The sequence below is a fragment of the Marmota flaviventris genome, chromosome 1, assembly GCF_047511675.1.
Source record: "Marmota flaviventris isolate mMarFla1 chromosome 1, mMarFla1.hap1, whole genome shotgun sequence".
NCBI lineage: Eukaryota > Metazoa > Chordata > Mammalia > Rodentia > Sciuridae > Marmota > Marmota flaviventris.
The window spans coordinates 21,550,013-21,569,194 of record NC_092498.1 but is presented as its reverse complement, the minus strand read 5'-3'; positions in this window follow the sequence as shown (position 1 = coordinate 21,569,194).

Genomic DNA, 19,182 nt, shown 5'->3' with positions numbered 1-19,182 from the left:
ATGTTTTATACTGTGATTTACTTCTTTTCCTGTACATTTTTGCTTGTTTGTTTTCCTGAGTTGCTTTATTTGCTTAGGTATTGTGTACCTTTCAGTATTAGAGTCTGAATGTATGTGTCCTCGCAAAATTCATATGTTGGAATTAAGACCCAGTGTGCGAGTGTTAAGAGGTGGGGCCTTTGAGAGTTGATTAGTCAACAAGGACTCCGCATTCATGAGTGGGATTAGTGCCCTTGTAAAGGGTTTGAGGAAACTAGTTAGGCCCTTCTGCCCTTAGTCAGTTCTACCATATAAGACTCAGTGTTAATCCCTTCCACTCTGTGAGGATTCAGCAAGGAGGTGCCACCTTTGAACAGAGAACAGCACTCACCACACAACAAATCTGCTGGTGCCTTGATCTTGGATTTTCCTGACTTCAGAACTGTGAGAAAATAAATTTCTATTCTTTATAAATTATCCAGCTAAGGTATTTTGTTTTACCAGCAAGAATGGAGTAAGATGCCTTTACTAATTCCTCTCTAAACTCTCTACCAGAATACTTCTCAAACACTCCTGGTAATCAATCTACTCAATGTCTTTCTTTTTGGAGGGCTGGGGATGTGGCTCAGTGGTAGACGGCCTGCCTAGCAGGCACAAGCTGCAGTCCTTGGGAAAAATATTTTTTTCTTGGAAACATCTTCCTGGAGATCTCCCCTCTTTTTTTCAATATGGGCTAAAGCCCTCTGATGCCGCTCAATAGTCCTCATTCTTGTAGAACACATTTTCTGGCAGTTACCTGATAAAGGGTACCTAGGAGGTCATTTCATACTTTAGGTAGTTTGGCTGGATATAGAATTCTAGGGTCTAGACCATATTGCTTCAGAATGCTGAAAATATGGCTCATGTCTTAACTTTTAATATTGTTGATGAGAAAACCATGCATGTTGACTTCTATACTTTTATGTCTCTCTCTCTCTCTCTCTCTCTCTCTCTCTCTCTCTCTCTGTGTGTGTGTCCTCTCTTCCTCTCTCTCATTTCCTCTTCTACTTTTCTAAATATATTTTATCCAGATTCTGGATTTCCTGAAATTTCTTTTTATCTTTCACTTCTTGTTTTGACCTAATTTCTTGAGGGTTTTCCTCAATTTTATCTTATAATTTTTTGTTAGATTTATTTCTGTTCTCTTATTTTTAATTTCTGAGATCTTATTCTCTGCAATGTCTTGTTTTACTATTTTCTGTTCTTTTTTTCTTAAATACAGTGTCTTGTCTTACATCTCAAAGTATTTTAATAATAGGAATACTTTTGTTTTCCTTCTATACTAAGCATTGATTTATATCTTCTGAATTCTTTCTAGTTTGCTGAGCTCAAATTTTGTCTGTTAAAATCTTTCTTCCAATGTCTGATGTCCTTGCCTGTTTATTTACATTCAAAAGTGAAGTAATCAGATGCTAACTGGAAGTTCCATTATTGTATTTCCCATTGACTTTAGCATAGGGTGATTATTTGGGGAGTAGGCCTTTTGGTTTGGAGACCCCAATGTTGATACCTTTAGATCCTTTATCTTGGATGGATTGCTTTACTCAGAGAAGAATCCTTGGAACTCCTCTTTGGGGCAGATAAGCCTAATTACTGGTTTTATGGAAAGCTAAATGGGAGCAGGGGGATGAGGCTGTCTTTAACTCCCCCTATGGCTTTGAGATCACAGACTCTCCAGAGACTAAAGCTATATTCCTGTGCTGGGAATGTAGACAGCTACCTGGTGTGCAGAGTTGGAAAGAGAATCTGGTTGGAATTATTCCATAAACCTAATGCTGAGTGTACATTAGGATCACCTGGGGAACATTTTTAAAACTGCTATCTCTGGACCCTCCCTGAACCAATTAAATTTGAGTCTCTCCTGGGCTGGGATTTAGCTCAGTAGTAGAGTTTGCCTAGCATGTGTGAGGCACTGGGTTCGATTCTCAGCACTGCATATAAATAAATAAAATAAAATTGATAACATATATATATAAAAATTTGATTCTCTCAAGGTAAGGTTCTGACCAGTAGATTTTGAAACTCTCCCAGGAAAACCATGCATTCTGAGGACTGCAAACCCTGGCTCTAACTACTGCTCTTTATAAATATGTTCAACCATTTCTTCCATTACTGGCCACAGTGTGTGTATGTATGTGTATGTGTATATATATATATATATATATATATATATATATATATATATATATTTTTTTTTTTTTTTGGGCGGGGGGTAGGGTGTAGTACTGGGGATTGAGCTCAGGGGCACTTGACCACTGAGCCACATCCCCAGCCCTATTTTATATTTTATGTATTTAGAGACAGGGTCTCACTGGGTTGCTTAGGGCTTCACCATTTCTGAGCTGGCTTTGAACTCACAATCATTCTGTCTCAGCCTCCTGAGCCACTGGGACTGGCCACAATATCTTAGCTGATATAATCAAATAAAATAGAATGGGTGGTATAAACAATGGAAGGTTACTTTCTCACAGTTCTGAAGGCTAGAAGTCCAAGATTAAGATTCTAGATAATTTGATTTCTGGTAAAAGTTCTCTTCCTGGCTTGAAGATGCCTTATGTGGCCTTTCTTCTGTGCATGCATGGACAGAGTTGTCTAGTGTCTCTTTTTATAAGGAAATTAAGCATATCAGGTTAGGAGTCCACCTTCATGATCTCAATTCATCTTAATTATCTCCTAAAGGTCCTATCTTCAAATACAGTCACTTTTGGGATAGGGCTTCACCATATGAATGGGGGGACACAATTCATTCAATAGCACACAGTCTATAAAAAGACGACTTCAGAGGAAATCATTACCTTTGATCCCTGGTTCTTTCTGCAAATCAATTTGCTTCTTCTTGACTTCTCCCTAACATATTTTAAGCTTTCTCTGCACTGATAAGTCATTTGTGCCCATTACTTTTCCCCTTCACAATTTTGTACGCATTGCTTGCCCTTTTAAAACATTCTTTATAGTCATTTCAGTGAAGTTCGGGGAAAGAGTAGAAATAAATGCAAGTGTTCAATCTGTAAATTTACCTAGTATTTCTTAAAGAATGACATTTCTAAACCTCAATCTTTATTACGACTCATTCCTGACTAAAACCTTTCAATATCTCCCTGTGACATACAGAAAGAACTTTCAAACTTTTTAACCAATTCACCCATAGTGGCAGATGAGAATTAACATGTGTATTCCCAAGTTTCTGGGATGCAGTCCAAAAAAGTCAACCACTTGCATGAAATTTCTTTGAAATCTCAAGTTTTATTTTTTTAAGTATATGCAAATTTTGCCCCTATTCCATAATAGAACTGTTTATTTTAATATAAGAATATTATTTTAAATTACTTGGCACTCAACTTGCTTTGCTTTCCTTGCCTTCCCCAATCTTCAAGTAAAATTGATGCTTTGGAAGACTGATTGTGTTTATCTCATTGCTTTGTGTATCCATGAGACACATTCCTCAACTTGAGTCTCAACCCTTAATCTTAAAGTGCCTTATTTTTATTGTGTTCCCAACACCAACCAGAGTCTATGGCCCTCAGGAAATACTTAACAGGTATTTGATTCATGAACTGAATGAAATGAACATGAAAGAAGAATATTATTTGGATGGGGAATGGCGAGATATGGCACATCTGGTAGATTTTAACTATGCCACATTCAAAAGGGAGGAATGAACACACGATCTAGCATGCGCTCTGGATAGTACCCTGGGCTGGAAGCTTTTCCAAATTTTCTTACATCCAAACTTTTGCCCTGAGATCCCAGGGTAGCTGTATCTCTGGCTGAGCCTCATAACTGAAGTGTCTTATCCTATCTCCTAACCTAAAGAACCTCCCCCACTGCACTCTTCCCTGCTCCTCACTTGCCTCTCTCTCCTCATTACCCTTGGGAAGATTAAACCTATGCTACATGTCCAGGCCCATGTGAAGCGGTGTTCTCGGAAGCAGGGCTGGTCGTACACTGAGGGAAGAGACAGATGCTCCAACTTCAGTACTGAAGAGATAGCCCCCTGACCTAAAGCAATCTCCTGCTGAAGTCAGAAATTCTTCCTCTGAATCACTACACCTTCCCTCTACAAAATGTCCTGGGAGGGATGCCTCGGGAAGTCCTTCACATTCCAGGGTGAAGAAATATTCCTACTGGGGTTCTTCAGCTTTTCCCGTAGCTAAGAGCCAGGTCTAGTGGGGAGGAAGAGAAGAAGGGGAAGAAGGAGGAGGAGAAGAAAGAGGAGGAGAAAGAGAAGAACGAAGAAGAGGAGGAGGAAGAGGAGAAGGAAAAGAAGAAAGGGAAAAAGAAGGAGGAGGAAGAGGAGGAATAACAAAAGGAAGAAGAGGAAAAAGGAAGAGAAGAAGAAGAAGAGGAGGAGGAGGAAAAGGAGGAGGAAGAGGAGGAGGAAGGAAGAAGAGGAGGAGGAGGAGGAGGAGAAGGAGGAGGAGGAAAAGGAGGAGGAGGAGGAGAAGGAGGAGGAGGAAAAGGAGGAGGAGGAGGAAAAGGAGGAGGAGGAGGAGAAGGAGGAGGAGGAGGAAGAGGAAGGGAGAGTAGGAGAGGAGAAAACAAAACAGCTTCTAGGTTCTAGGGAGTGGAGGCAGCTATTGGAGAGTCCCTTTCCCCTGAGTCTTTTATGTTGGCCCATAACAGTGACACAGTCATCCCTCCATACAGTATGACTGATCCTCATATACAACCAACCATGGATCAAAAATATTTAGAAAAAAAAAAAAGCATGAGTACTAAATATGCTGACTTCTTTATCCCTTAACAGTTCAGCATAACAACTATTTACAGAGTTTTACTTTGTATTAGATATTATAAGTGATAATTTAAAGCATACCATGTGCCCAGGTCATACACAAATATTATGCCATTTTAGGAGGGACTTGCGCATCCTCAGATTGTACTATCTGTGGGGCATCCTGATACCAAAGACAGGTACATAGCTCTACAGCACTGTCTTAGCTTTTTCTTATTTCAATCCCCCTCCATCCTTTCCTTTCACCAAAACCCTGAATGCCAGAGAAATATGAGAGAGGTTAGATTAATCAGCTGGGGGGAAACGTTCCAAGTTTCCTGTGTAGAATTTGTAGAATTAGAACTTATGATAGAAAAGGAAAGGATATCTTTAATGGAACTCTAGAAGCAACAATAATAGAGAACAGGAACTCATTCAACCCTCCCGACCCTATAGGTAGGTTCTACGTTAGTCCCACTTTATAGATGGGGCACCTAAAGCCCAGAAGTTACACAGCTCGTGGCTGCTGTCTGAGCATGAACCCAGTCTGTGCCTTGCTCCAGAGTGGCCTTCTCCTCATTCTCTACCTTCTGAAGCAGAAATGTAGCATCTACCTCAACAGCTCCCAGGCTCGAACGTTTCACATGCCAAGAACATTTCAAAATAATTTGGGGGAAGGTAGATCAACACAGGATTGCCAAGCTTATATTGCCAAATAAGCACATTAAAAATAAATCCTATTATCACTATCATTTCATTTTTTTTAATGACTTGTTAACACCACCAAATAGGAAGAAAATAATCTCAGGATAAAAGCAGAAACTTCAGCAGAATAAATTTAGACTTATGAAAATCAGTACTTTCCCGTTCTTTTCCCTATTTTGCTGAAGACCTGCAGGAACTATCCAGGACCTGCTGCGATCTTTTTGCAGCCTCCGGAGCCACAGATCAGCTTGCTGGGTCTCTGTTTTCTCAAGACACAGAGCCGAATCTCTTCTAGGCCCACTTGGAACCAGGGGTGGGGGGATACAGACCCTGGGCTTCAATCCTAGGGCCATTCCAAGGAGGGAAAGCCTGTATCTGTCCCTCACCCAGGCATCCTCCATGCAACCAGACTTCCCACACTCCCATCAACTCAACATCTTCCCAGGCCAGGAGCAAGCAGCATGGTGGGGGAGGTGGGAGAGGCGACAGAGAGGGAGAAACCGAATCAATGAAGCCAGTGTGCTGAGTGGGCTGCAGAGACCAAAGGTCTAAACATGAAATGGGAGAGTTAATTGCCCAAGACAGAGGAGAACCAACAAAATTTGCTCAAAGTGATTGAGAAAACTGGGGCTTGATGTCTCAATCTTGGGAATTATTCCTTCTTTGTTTCTACTGCCATCCACCAGCGTTTATTCAGTCACTGAATAGCTGAAGGTGAGGCTCTGGTCCTGACTGTTTTACTTCCTAAATCTTTTTCACATTTTCCCCCATAGCTTCCCTGACTCTGCCCCTCATCAGTTTTGGGGGTTGACTATTGAAATAGTTTTGCCCAGGGTCCCCACGGCCTGTCCATCCTCTCCTGGACTGAGCTTTCTAAAATGCGAACCTGACCATAGCATCCCCTGTGATTTAATTCCTCCTTTCATGTCTCCTCACCTGTCACCAAGTGAATCAAGTCAGAGCCCTCCAGCACAGCACTCCTGGTAGCTCCATCTCACACACACACACACACACACACACACACACACACACACTCAGCCACAACATTCTATGCCACTCCCTGCCTGGCATTCAGTTCTTCGGAGACATGAACCTCCCTCTCGATCGCTGTAAAGTGCCTCTGAGCCGTTGCCTGAAACTGTCCTCTGTGTAGACTGCCCTTGTCTCTTTCCACCTAATTCCTCTCTGCTCTTTCCAACCTCCCTGAGGTCCCTGCTTCTCAAGGAGGCACTGTGAGATCTTGGCCTGGCCCCTGCCTCTCACCTGGCTTGGTCACATGAGGGTGTATGCATACGCCATGGTGATGGTCACTGTGCTGCAATGAAATCATGCTTCCCTCTTGGAAACAAGGTCGTATCATGTTTGTGTTTGCATTCTCTTTGCTGGCAATACACTGGGCACAGAGCAGAACTTACATAGGTTCTCTTACCTGTGTTCTTGCCCGTAGGGAGCCAGATGAAAAGTGGTCTCTGTTCTTAAGAGCTTGTAAGTTAGCTGGAGAGATGGTACCCACAGGCATAAGACTACCTAGAGCTGGAATGCATAGAGTAGTACATTCCCATCAACTGGGGAAAAAAAATAATATGAGTTGGGGCTGGGATTGCGGCTCAGTGGTAGAATGCACCTTGCATGTGTGAGGCCCTGGGCTCAATCCTCAGAACAACATAAAAATAAATAAAGGTATTGTGTTCATCTACAACTAAAAAAAATATTTTAAAAATAATATGAGTTAACATTGCTCAAAAAGGTTTTGTGGAGAACTGAGGAGGGGGAACACAGATACCTTCCCTCACCTGAGGACTGGCTTTCTTACTCCACTGGTCTATACCTTGCCCCAGGACTTTGCCAAGCCAGTCTCAAATGTTCAACCAGGTCTGGAAGATGCAAAACCCAACAGGGACAGCATTGGGAAGCCCTTTTGTACATTTAATAGCCCAAGTATTTTCTAGGGACTGGGTTAGGCAAGGGTCAATTCTTTCCATCACTGTCTTGGGCAACTTTTAAAGAGAGGTACAATATGTGCTTATCTGCAGGCAGCCACGAGGGGATGTGACTCTGCTCAAGGCAGGCTGGGGATGAAGTGGGGCCCCAAGGTCTTGTAAGAAGAAGCCCTTTGGACTGAACTTTGAGGATCAAGAGCTTCAGAAGCTGACATCCCCTCTAAAGGGGTTGCAGAGTAGAGGAGGAGCATCCACCATGTCTTGCCGTAAGAATGATTCTGTGGTTTGGATGTGGTTTGAGGGTATCCCCCCAAGTCTTCATGTGTTTTGATTTGGTCCCTGTTGTGAGGAATTTCAAGGGTGAAAACTTATTTCAACTATCGTGTTTAAAGGTGGGGCTTGGGAAATGATTAGGATTAGATAAGTTCATTAGGGTGGCCCCATGACCACATCCTGGTGGCTTTATAAGAAGACAGACACCACACACACACACACACACACACACACACACACACACACACACACACTGTGTCTCCTCCTCCTTCCTCCCTCCCTGTCTCCTGCTATGGGGTACCCTGCTCCACTGTGGAAGTCTGTCGGCAAGAAAGCCATCACTGGATGAGAATTTCCAACCTTGGACCAGAACCATGAGCCAAAATGGACCTCATTTTTTATAATGCACCCAGTCAGAAAATGAACTAGTAAAGATAGGAAATGGAGGAATAAACCTCTGTCCCTGCACAGAAACTCCAAGAACACTGACACCTCTGTGGCCAGAAAGCAGGGGAGCTCTTTGGAAGTGGTCACTAAGAGCTGTCAGGCTTCTGGGAGTCTGAGGAACCTGAGAAACCAGGCAGCACAGAAGTGACAGGGGGATGCACAGGGTCAGGGAGGAAGCTGAGGTGCCAGCAACCTGGGATGGCAGATTCCCCTCCAGACTGATGCACTGGGTGTGGCACTTTGGGGAATGGGTTTTCCGGGATTGGTGAGCTTCAGAGACCCATAACTAGGGCTCACTCCCCAGTGGTGATGGGCAGGCGCTGTCCCACAGGCTCACCTCCATCCCATTCTTGCCATGGAAATGTCCAAACGTCCTGATGCAACGGGGCTTCATGGCAGCGCCAAATGTGGCTCAGGGAGCAGGGAAGTTGCCTACAAATCCTGCTCTGGCTGTTGCTCTCCTGGATTTGCTTCAAGCCTTAACTGGCATCTGATTTGATGGGGTGTCACCACACATGCTTTTTTTTTACTGCACCCCAAAAAGGGCACCCTCTTTGAACAAAGAAAGGCCTTCTCAGCCTACCAGATCCCTGTGATCCATCCTCTTTCAGAAATGCAACTGGCCTCAGGCACTAAATCATTCAGTCCCCTTTGGAGACACCCAAGCCAGCCCATGGCCTTTGGCATTTGAATAAGGTTACAGAAGCCACAACTCACTGAACCCAAAGGATGCAGGAGGTGGGAATGGAAAGAGCTCTGCTCCATCCAGCATGTGCAACAAGCACCTCCTCCCTCCCGGGAACCTGTCCCCTCAAGCCTTCTTGGTCCTGTGTGATGCAGGAAATTAGTCCTCTGTAGGAACGTCTGCAAAGCAGGGAAGAGTGAGAGAGCGCAGCATAGATGGTCCCACCAGTCCATTTCCAAAGAGCTGTTTGATCATTTGCTTGGCTCTTAGCTCCTCTCTCCCTCTCTGGCCAGGGCCACAATCTGTATGCACAATCTTTCTGCAGCCCTGCGTGTAAAAAGGATGAATTGCCTCCTTGATCTCAACGTGATGGCCCCTGTCCAAGCACCCCTCACCTGCTGGGTACATAATTGAAGTGTGGTCTCTGAGTCTGCAGCTGTCACAGAGGAATTGACAAAGAGACGAGAAGCTCCCGTGCATGCCAGGCTCTCTCCGGCTGCCGGGAGCACAGGAGAAGGCAATTTTCCACACCTTGCACAAGGGGACAGCCACACAGTGTTCTCAGACACTGCGGGTGCCCTTCATCTAGAGTAAAAAAAAAAAAATTAACAAAGATGCCCCTAGACTCTCTTTCAGTTTCCCTTTGCCTCTGCTCCTGCCTAAGAAGATTCTGGAAGGCTGCCAATCATAGATCAGGATCGCCTTTCAGTCTAAAAGAAACCCTCAGAAACCTTAGCATTGGCCTGACCCGCACCTCAGTTTTCTAACCTGTGTTGCAGTTAATCAGGCAGCAAATAAATAAACAAGCAAATAAGCAGAAATGAGAAACGGACCTCCATGTACCATGAGTTCAGGGCCTTCCTTCATTTCCCCCACATCTGCCTTCCCTTTTCTTACAGGCTGGGTACCAGGCCTTCTCTTCCCGCACCTCTGCCCAGCTCACCAACCAATCCTCAGAGAGGCAGGAAGCTTATAAAATGGCTCAATCTCTATTTTCAAATGGAAAGTTTTCTACTTTAGTCCCAGCTTCTAAATCCGAAATGAGGGAAACCAAGCAGGGGTCTGCCTGGTCCCTTTCAGTCCTGGAGACCTCCTGGAGCCCCAGCCCTCGCTGATCAGCTGGTGTCTGTGGTCATCCACAGCAGCTTCCTGACTCCAGTTGACCAGGGCCCAGCCTGCGGCCCATCCCCCCACAGGCAGCCTCTGCTCCAGAGCCTTTTCCCTGCAGAGCTGTGCCCTGAAGGGAGACTGCAGCTTAGTTTTCACATCTCTTACCCTGAACAGGAGTAGCTCTCGTGCCAGGCATGATCCTGTCCCCCTCCCTGACTGGCCCATGGCACCATGATATTAACAGTTGTCATGTCAAGTGTAGGCCTAGCACAGCTGTTTGACTAAATGAGAAGGCATGTGTAAAACTGTAAAGGAGAATAGCAGTACCCAAGGTTACTGGGCTACGGTCGCTCCACTGTCTTTAACCTTTTTGCTTTTTTTACCCCCATAATATGAAAGGAGAAAAAGTGATGATCTTAAGAGGAAGCAAGAGATGCTCTGGTGTGTGTGTGATGGGAATGCCTCAGCCTGGGGGATAGATGTGCATAGACATTCAGTGCACAGATAGCAAGGCCTCAGAGTCCCAGTCTGTTAACTACAGAATATCTCACTCTTTTCCAGGTCCCCAAATATTCTTAAAGTCCTCAAAAATTGCTTCTATGTGTCCATTACTTCCCATCTCCAGGGGCACCCCTCATACCGCAGTCTAGCAGGTTGATGTCCAAGAGTAGCAACCTTGCTACACCTTGGGTCTTTGTCAAGGCTCACCATGGAGGGTAAACTGAGTGTTATACCCACATGGTGCCACATCTGGGCACCCTCGATGTTATCCAAGGAGGGGGAAACCAGAGTAGCACGTTGGTGCCAAGACTCACTTCTATCCATCCTCCAAATCCTGGAACCCACGCCAGGGCTTCTCCGGCTGAATGGGCTGGGATGGTTCTGAGCCCTGGGACATTCGGGCTCATTTTCTATGGCACAGTAGTCTGTGCCTCAGTTTCCATTTCCATCAAATCTCATGTTTCTGCTTCCATTTTCTTGAAAACAACTCCCAACCTCTCCTACCTGCTTATCAACATTTTTAGATAGACACTTTATACACAGTACATGTATAAAGCAAAGCAAGAATTCAGGAAAAGCGAAATAAAATGTTTACATTCAGCCTCTCCCATGCCCCATAAAGCTCCCCAAGTTCCAGTCCGCGCTCCATTACTGACATAAAATGCTCCTAAGATGAATGTTTATCCTTTCAGGCTTTATCTCTGCATTAAGCCAAGCCTGCCCTCCCAGGTGCAGCATAGGGGGATGCTGCTCTACATAACAAAGTGCCCGTTCAGGAGGTCTTGCAAAACAAAAGACTAATCTTCCCAAATATAATATTAAAGTTTTCATCTCTAGCTAGGAAAAAAAATGCATGCAATTTTCCAATGACCAATTTTCTGGCTTCTACACATCAAATAGCAAAAGTCTCAGAGCCAGGGCATTCAGTTCCATGTGACACTTGGGAGTTTCCAAGCTAGGTAGGGATCGGAGTCATGGCTTTGGGGAATTATAGAGGAGACCCAAGACCAAGATCTAGTTCTGCCTCTGACTAGCTGAGTAAGGACTTTGCCCAGCTTTCTCATCTGTGAGTTGAGAGTATCTGGCTAGATTTGTAAGGATCACCCAGCTCTGACATTCTTGCATTGCACTGTCATTCACAATTAGTAAATTATGACTGAGACAGGATTGGGTCCTGACACCAGTGTCTGAAGCACATATGGGAGATCTCTGGCATTCTTTTCCAAAGCGGAAACTGTGCACAGTTCTTGGAGAAGATCACTAAAAGATGCCAGTGAGACAACAAACATTCATAGAGCATCTACTGCATGCCAGACCATATGCTAGGTGCTAGGATGCAATGGTGACTCTATTTTAGTTTTCTATCACTATAATAAAATACCTGAGATATTAACTTATAAAGAGAAAAGGTTCATTTGAACTTACAGTTTCAGAGATTTCAGCTCATGATTGGGTAGACCCATTGCTTTTAGGCCCGTGTTGAGGTGCACATCATGCAGGAGTGCGTGGTAGAGCAAAATCACTTATATCACAAGTGAGAGAACAAAGAGAAAGGAAGAGGCTGTGGTCCTACAATCCTCTTCAAGAACCTTTCTCCAATGACCTAAAGGCCTCTCACTAGGCCTCACTTTTTAAAAGTCCCATCGCTTCCCAATAGCACAGATCCAGGACCAAGACTTTAACATACAGGTCTTTGGGGGATATTCAAGACCCAAAACATAGTGTGACCAAAAAAGATGTGGTCCTCATAGAACTGACTGGCAGCTAAGGCTCCCTAATAAAATGTCACAGCCTGAGTGGCATCAACAACAGAGCCTTATTTTCTCACGGTTCTGGAGGCTGAAAGTTCAAGGATAGGCGAGGACAGTTCAGTTGCTGCTGAGGACTCCCTCCTGGCTTCTAGATCATCACTGTCTTGCTGTGTCCTTAGATGGCCTTTCCTCTGAGATGCACATCCTTTGTGTCTATTTGTCTTCTTATAAGGACATTAGTCCTGGGACAGAATTATTTTCACAGCAGTCCTGTAAAACATTTTATTGCTATTTACAAGAAAATATTGAAGTAATGTTGACTTTAAAATGAAAATTTGCTTTGCTTGCTAACGTCAAATGGACACTCAGTGCTGGGCATAGTGGTTCACGGCTCGGGAGACTGAGGCTGGAGGATCGTGAGTTCAAAGCCAGCCACAATAAAAGCAAAGATCTAAGCAACTCTGTAAGACTCTATCTCTAAATAAAATACAAAATGAGGCTGGGGATATGGCTCAGTGGTCAAGTGCCCTCAGAAGTTCAATCCCTGGTACTCCCCTGCCCCCCCCTCAAAAAAAAACAGAAAAATTCATGCTCAGCTATTCCTTCCTGTATGCGTGAATTTTTTGTTTCATCCAGAGTGACACCATTTTGAAGGTATTTTAAATACAAATTACACCTCACACATATAATATCAACCAGGTACCTAACCTATTGAAAGGATGACAGTGTGGATGAAGATGACTGAGACTGTGGTTGCTTAGACAGTAGCAGTAGCAGCAGCTGGGACTGCCACCCAGCCCATAGTGTAAGGTCAGAAATGCTTCTAAATATGAAGAATAGTGGCAAGTGTTATATACAATATGGTAAAATAAATTTGATTAGGATATCAATGTAGTTACTGTGCAGTTTGAGTTTTTAATAAATTCATTTCTATATAATATATACACACTTTGCAGAACGCAACAGAGAAGGAATTTAATCAAGATTTCGAGGAAAATTTTAATGATTCATTTACTGTAATTTCTTTCTTTAATTTTCTAGGTAATAAACCTTTTGCTATATAGAATGCTTATATCCCAGTGTATCTCAAATGATGCTGGATATGTCAAAAGCCAACATTTCTATAATTAAATAGAGTACATTATGATTAAGTTCTGTTTTCGTCTTGCAGATTGTTGGTATAATGTATAGGAGTGAAGTTACCAAAATCCCAAGCTGCTTGCGGACTTTAGGGCCTCCCTGTACAGTGCTGATTGGTTCCAAGCCTACAAAGTGCTGTGAAGGGGAAGGGAACCCATCTGAGAAAGGACTCTCAAGCTGAGACCAGGAAAGGCAGCCAGGGAAGAACATTCTAGAAGGAACAGCATGCACAGAGGCCAAGGAGGAGGAGGAGACTGAAAACTTGATGCTGAGGTGGGATCAGAAGGACAGGTCGGGATGCAGTGTGGGATGCAGGAGGAGGTCTGCTTGGTCTCTTGGGCCATGATGGGACACATCACGGAGTGTGGGGAAGTCATTCATTGCTTCATTTACTGTAATAGCAAAATATTTACGAATTATCTAACTCTTTTGTCAATAAGAGACTGGTAAATAAACTTTGGATCCAGCCAAAAGAGAATTCCTAGAAAGTTGCCGGAAAAGGAACTTTGAACTCTCTCCCTGGGGTTATGAAATGATCTCCAGGATAAAATCAGTGTATATTCAGTGCTAGAAGCAAGACGAGTTTTTTAATGTAATGTATGTTTGGTTTTTTTTTCCAAAAGGAAAAAAAAAGATTTATATTTGCTTATATTTATTTGACTATTTCTGGGAGGATACACAAGAAACTAGAAAACTGGGTTACCTCCAGAGAGAGACATCAGGTGGCTAGGGACGGGGGGCAGGAGGGACAATTTCAGTGGTCAGTCCTTTGGAGTCATTTAAGTCTGAAATCTTGCCAAGTTACTGCCTATTAGAAGGAGGAAGGAAAAAGAAAGAGAACAAAAGGAAGAGGGAAAAGAGGGGGCCAGGAGGTAGCGCAGCTGGGGGCAGGGCTAGGAGTAAGGGCACTTCATCCGGGGCTGTGGCTCTTTGGGGAAAAGAGTTGTATGTGGACAAATAGCACTGGAGGTCCTCCACGTTCCCTCAGGTCTGCGCATGCCGAATACCATTCTTCTGGTATTTCACATGGGGATGCTGTTGAGAAAGATCAGAAACTCCTCAAGGGCAGGAACCTTCATGTGCAAGTTCAGAATCCCCACAGCGCCCAGCACATGCTAGACTAAGCAAATAGCAAGGGGCGTCTTAATTCCAGCTGCCAGACTTGCTGGCTCATCTCCCTACCACAAGTCAGCCTCTGGAGTCCACCCCAAAGACAAACGCAGCCTGGGGGAGCTCAGGGGTAGCTCCAGTTATATCTGCCCAGTCTCAGAGCCAGAGACTCACGCCCTTCTCAGAATTGGGGTTTTGTGGGTAAAACAACTCTCAGAGGCACCCAGGGAAGGATCCACAAACTGAGAACTCACAATCCATTAGTGAGTCGTGAGATCAATTTAGTGGGTCCAAATAGCCTTTTTAAAAGAGAATGGAATTTTATAAAAATCAGAGTGCATCACATTAATAAGGATAAAATATAATTTCTCACTGTGGGTTGCAGCCAGAAGTGTTGGAAAACCAGTGGTCCAGAGAAAGAAGGAAAAGACCCTGGAGTCAAGCCAGTTGGGTTCAAATACTACCTCTCTGATTTGTCCTCCCTGGTGAGTCACTTAATCTCCCAGCTTGGCAAAACAGAGACAGTGGCAATGTGTATCCCATGGGTGGATGTTAGGCGCTTGACCCAAAACTTGAGAAATGGGCACTATCACTGCCTCAACCACAAAACACTCCCCTGAGCTCACTCAAGCTCCTTGACCCCCATGCAGACCACAGAGCACAGGCTTGTGTTCTGAGCAAGGGCCACCATCCCCGTTGCCTCTGCTGTCCCCTGACTAGCTGCTGTTCCTTGGCCTCCTACCATTGGCTGCCCAGGCAGCAATGGGCTCCACAGCTTCCTTCCTCTACTCCACCAACGGGGCTGTGTGGCCACAGAGGCACACCTCAATTCAGCAGAGAACGTCACTTTTCTCTAAAAGGACATTTGTTATCCTGGCTCCCTTTCAGCATCAGTGCCAGGGACATAGGTGGTCCCCCATCATCTAGTTCCTTCATGACAGACTGAAAGAGGAAGATGATGAAGAAGAAGGTGGCTATGCATCTGTGGCTTGAAAGAATATACGCTATGCATGTCCCACCCAAAATTAAAGATGAAGAATCAATGTCTGAGGGGCAGGTCTGCTGCCTACTGGGACTTTGGGCTGCGTGACTCTTCTTCCCCTGCCTCCCAGTTTCAGTCTTTGAATGAGGGTGAGGGTTGATTCCGAGTCTCTTCACCTGATAAAAATCCCCAAACTCACTTCCCTCCCTCTCACACTTCCCAGACCAGCTGCCAACCCTGCAAGCCCACCCAGGACACAGGGAAGGAGAGGTGGGCTTAGCAGCCAAGAGCCTGAGGATCTGGGGGACCACTAAATCCTCCTTGTTGACCACTCTGAATGCCTTCCATATTAAATCCACTGTGGTCTATGCAACATTCTCTCAGCCACGTGTGGCCTGGCTTGCAGAACTGAGCAGGGAAGCTCATGAGCTACGAGCTAAGGAAGCTCATAAGGGACCCCCATCAGGACCAGGCACCAGATCTCAAAGCGGTTGCTTCCTTTCCTGTTGTTTCATGTCCCACTCTGTACAAATTCTAGCAGAGTATCTTAGGTTGCTTGGGATGCCGCCACAGAATCCCATAAACTGGGTGGCTTCAATGACACAGTTCCAGAGGGTGAGAAGTCCAAGATCAAAGTGTCAATAGATTCGGTTCCTAGTGAGGGTCCACTTCCTGGGTTGCAGATGGCTCCCTTCTTGCTGCATCCTCCCACAATGGATTGAGAGTTTGGGTGTCTTTTCCTGTCCTTGTAAGACCATTAATTCCATCGTGGGACCTCACTGTCGTGACTTCATCTAAACCAAATTAACTCCTAGAGGCCCCACCTCCAAATGCCACCTCATTGGAGGTTAAGGCTTTGATAGGTGGATTCTGAGGGGCACACAAACACTTAACCCCTAACAGGGAAGACGTAGAAAACTTCCCATGTGCCTGGGATCCGTGAGTGTGGAAAAAGGAGCTGGGTCAGTCTGGTCCCTTGGCTACCTCCTCACATGACTCAGCCCAAGAGACTTCTTACTTTTCCTGGGAGAAAAACACTAAGCGAGCTGGCAGAGAGGACATACTGTGCTCTATGAAGCTTGTCACCTTAATGGCCTGATGAAAGGAAGTGACAGAGATAGATCAGGATAATATTGCAGATTACTTACTGGATTGCCATTATCATTAACAGCCTTAATTAGTCTATAATATACTGTACCTCCGCAGCAAGAGCCACTGTTAGAAATGGAAATCAGGCCAGCAAGAGCGAAGACGGGCAGCAAAGAACACAGAGTCCACAGCTCCTCAGATCTACGCAGAAGGCGAGCCTGACCTTGGGATTCAAAGCCCTCACCCACGTACAAAATTGAGTCTTGAGTTTCTAGGCAGGACTGTGACTCTAGATCCCCGCTCTCTTCTCAGGTCCGGTTCTCTCCCCTCTCTGGCCAGTAACTCCAGCTCCTACTCCTCTACTTGCCTTGAGGATGGCTCCACCCTGCGTGTGAACACCACTTTACATTTTCCCAAAGCATGTTCATATCTATTGCCTCCTGCAGTGACCGTGTGGGACTGGAACCACTCAGGTTATGGACTGAGAAACTGAGAGGCAGACGCACTGAATAAACCAAGCTTAGGACACGATTCCAACCCACTATCTGTCCTGTAGTCACACTCCCACGCTCACACAGTTATACACCCATATACACACTCTCACACAAGTACACTCACATGCACATACCCACTCACCCTCTGATACACTCGTGTAACACATTCACGCAATCATGCGAACACTCACACGTATACTCATGTGCACACTCACATATACATCAAGACTCTCCTTCTAACAGATTTATTTCCATTTCCATTAGTATCAAATTATTAAGATGAGTCACTTCTCATCCAACTCTTACCAATGTTTTCAGTGAATCAAAATATAGGATTCGGCCATTTCCCCTGGGGACTCGGCCAAGAGACCTCATTTGAAGCTGTTACTCATGCTTTCCTCTCTCACCACGCTTTCAACAGCAACCATGCTCAGTGCCCCAGTGGTTCTTACTGGAATGTTCCTCCACCCCATCCTTTTTCTATATTTTGGGAAATGAAAGCATAGCATCAAGGTTTGGGTGCCTGATTTCATCCTCCCCTTGATCTTGTTCAAGAGGAAGAAACACTAACCTGATTGATTGTGTCCCCAAACACTGACCAGGCCATGGCTACTAGTGGGCAAGATCCCTGTGCACAAACACAGGGGGTCCACGTGGTCTGCATCCCCAAATCCCATAACCCCAGCCCAATCAGAAGAAAACATCAGACGCTCCCAAGTTGAGCCGATTCCGCCAATGACATGACCAATACTCTTCTAAAGGGTCAGCATCGTGGAAAACAAGGGACAACTCAGAAAACTTGACAACTAAATGCCATGCGGAACCCTGGAGTGGATCCTAAGACAGAAAAGTATGCCAGTAGAAAAGCCGGAAAATCTGAATAAAGTCTCTACTCTGGGTAATGTGATTGTACTAGTGTTCATTTCCCTGTTCTGACAATAGCGTGTTGGGTATGTAGGAGGATTAGGGATGCTGGAGGGAGGGTAGATGGGAATTTTCTGCATTATCTTGGCAGCTTTTCGGTAAATCCAAAATTATTTCCAAATAAAGTGTTTATCTAAAAACAGGCAGGCCCAGACTGCAGGAACACAAAGCAGCATATTACATGTTCCCTAGGCCTTGTGAAACTAATGATTATGGATGCCAGGAACACATACATCTGAGCCTCGCCTGGTGGTTAATTGCTCAGAGAGGGTGTGTGTTTTACACTAATGCACTTGCTGGTACTATTTCTTGGAATGGAGACCTGCTAAATAAGTGCAGGGCTACATCCTTCCAAATCAATGGCATGTTAATAAATAGTTTATACATACACACACAGAAAGAAACATACACATTCACAGATCTACACAGATGGTAGGTAGAGCTTTGTTCTGAGATCTGGATAAAAAATGAGTTCCCTTAGCAAACAACAAAAAAAAATTGGCATGTTGGGTTTTAATATGTTGATATTTGGCATATAACTCATTGGAGCCATGCTTTTCTGCTACATCGACAAAAATGTTTTTGAATAGAGTCCAAATCACTTGAAGAGAGGGAAGACCTGGGTCCCACAGCACAGTATGAGGCTCCCTGGTGCAATCGTTGGCTCTTGTGGGTGCACATCTGGATGATCTTCACCAGGATCACATGGCAAGTTGCAGCGAGGACACGGGACTCTTGATTTCCAGTCCCAGGCTCTCTGCATCACAGATGGGTCAAGGGCAGGCCCAGGGCTGGAGCCCTGAATCCACAGAGAGCCTGGTGCATCGTGGCCAAACAGGGAAGGCCAGGTTGGCTGGGGTAGCAAAGAGCATGAGACCCTGTGGCTCTTGCCAAGGGGCTGCTTCTAGAAGATCACAGTGGGTAGCTCCAAAGAGGAGTAGAGCTCTCTAAGGAAGCCATCACAGTCCAGAGGAGGGTGTTGGAAGGGGGGACAAGGTGTGAGGCGGCTAGAGAGTGAAAGACCACCTGCAAGGGTGTAGAAGAAACGCCAGGCCTCCCCGGGACGGGCGCTCAGAGGGGCTCCCAGCTGGGCCCAGCTACTCCTTTGACCGGCCCGTGTTGGTGAACTGGGTTATCAGCTGCCGTATGACCGCATCCAGGAGAAAGGGAGAAACCTCAATGGCTGGGAAAATCTGAGGCCCTGGAGGGATGGCCCTGATGTTGGAGGAGGATAGTCAGGGATGAGCAGCCCTGTAGGAAACCACACCCCAGGTTCTATACAAAATTGAACCCTTCTCC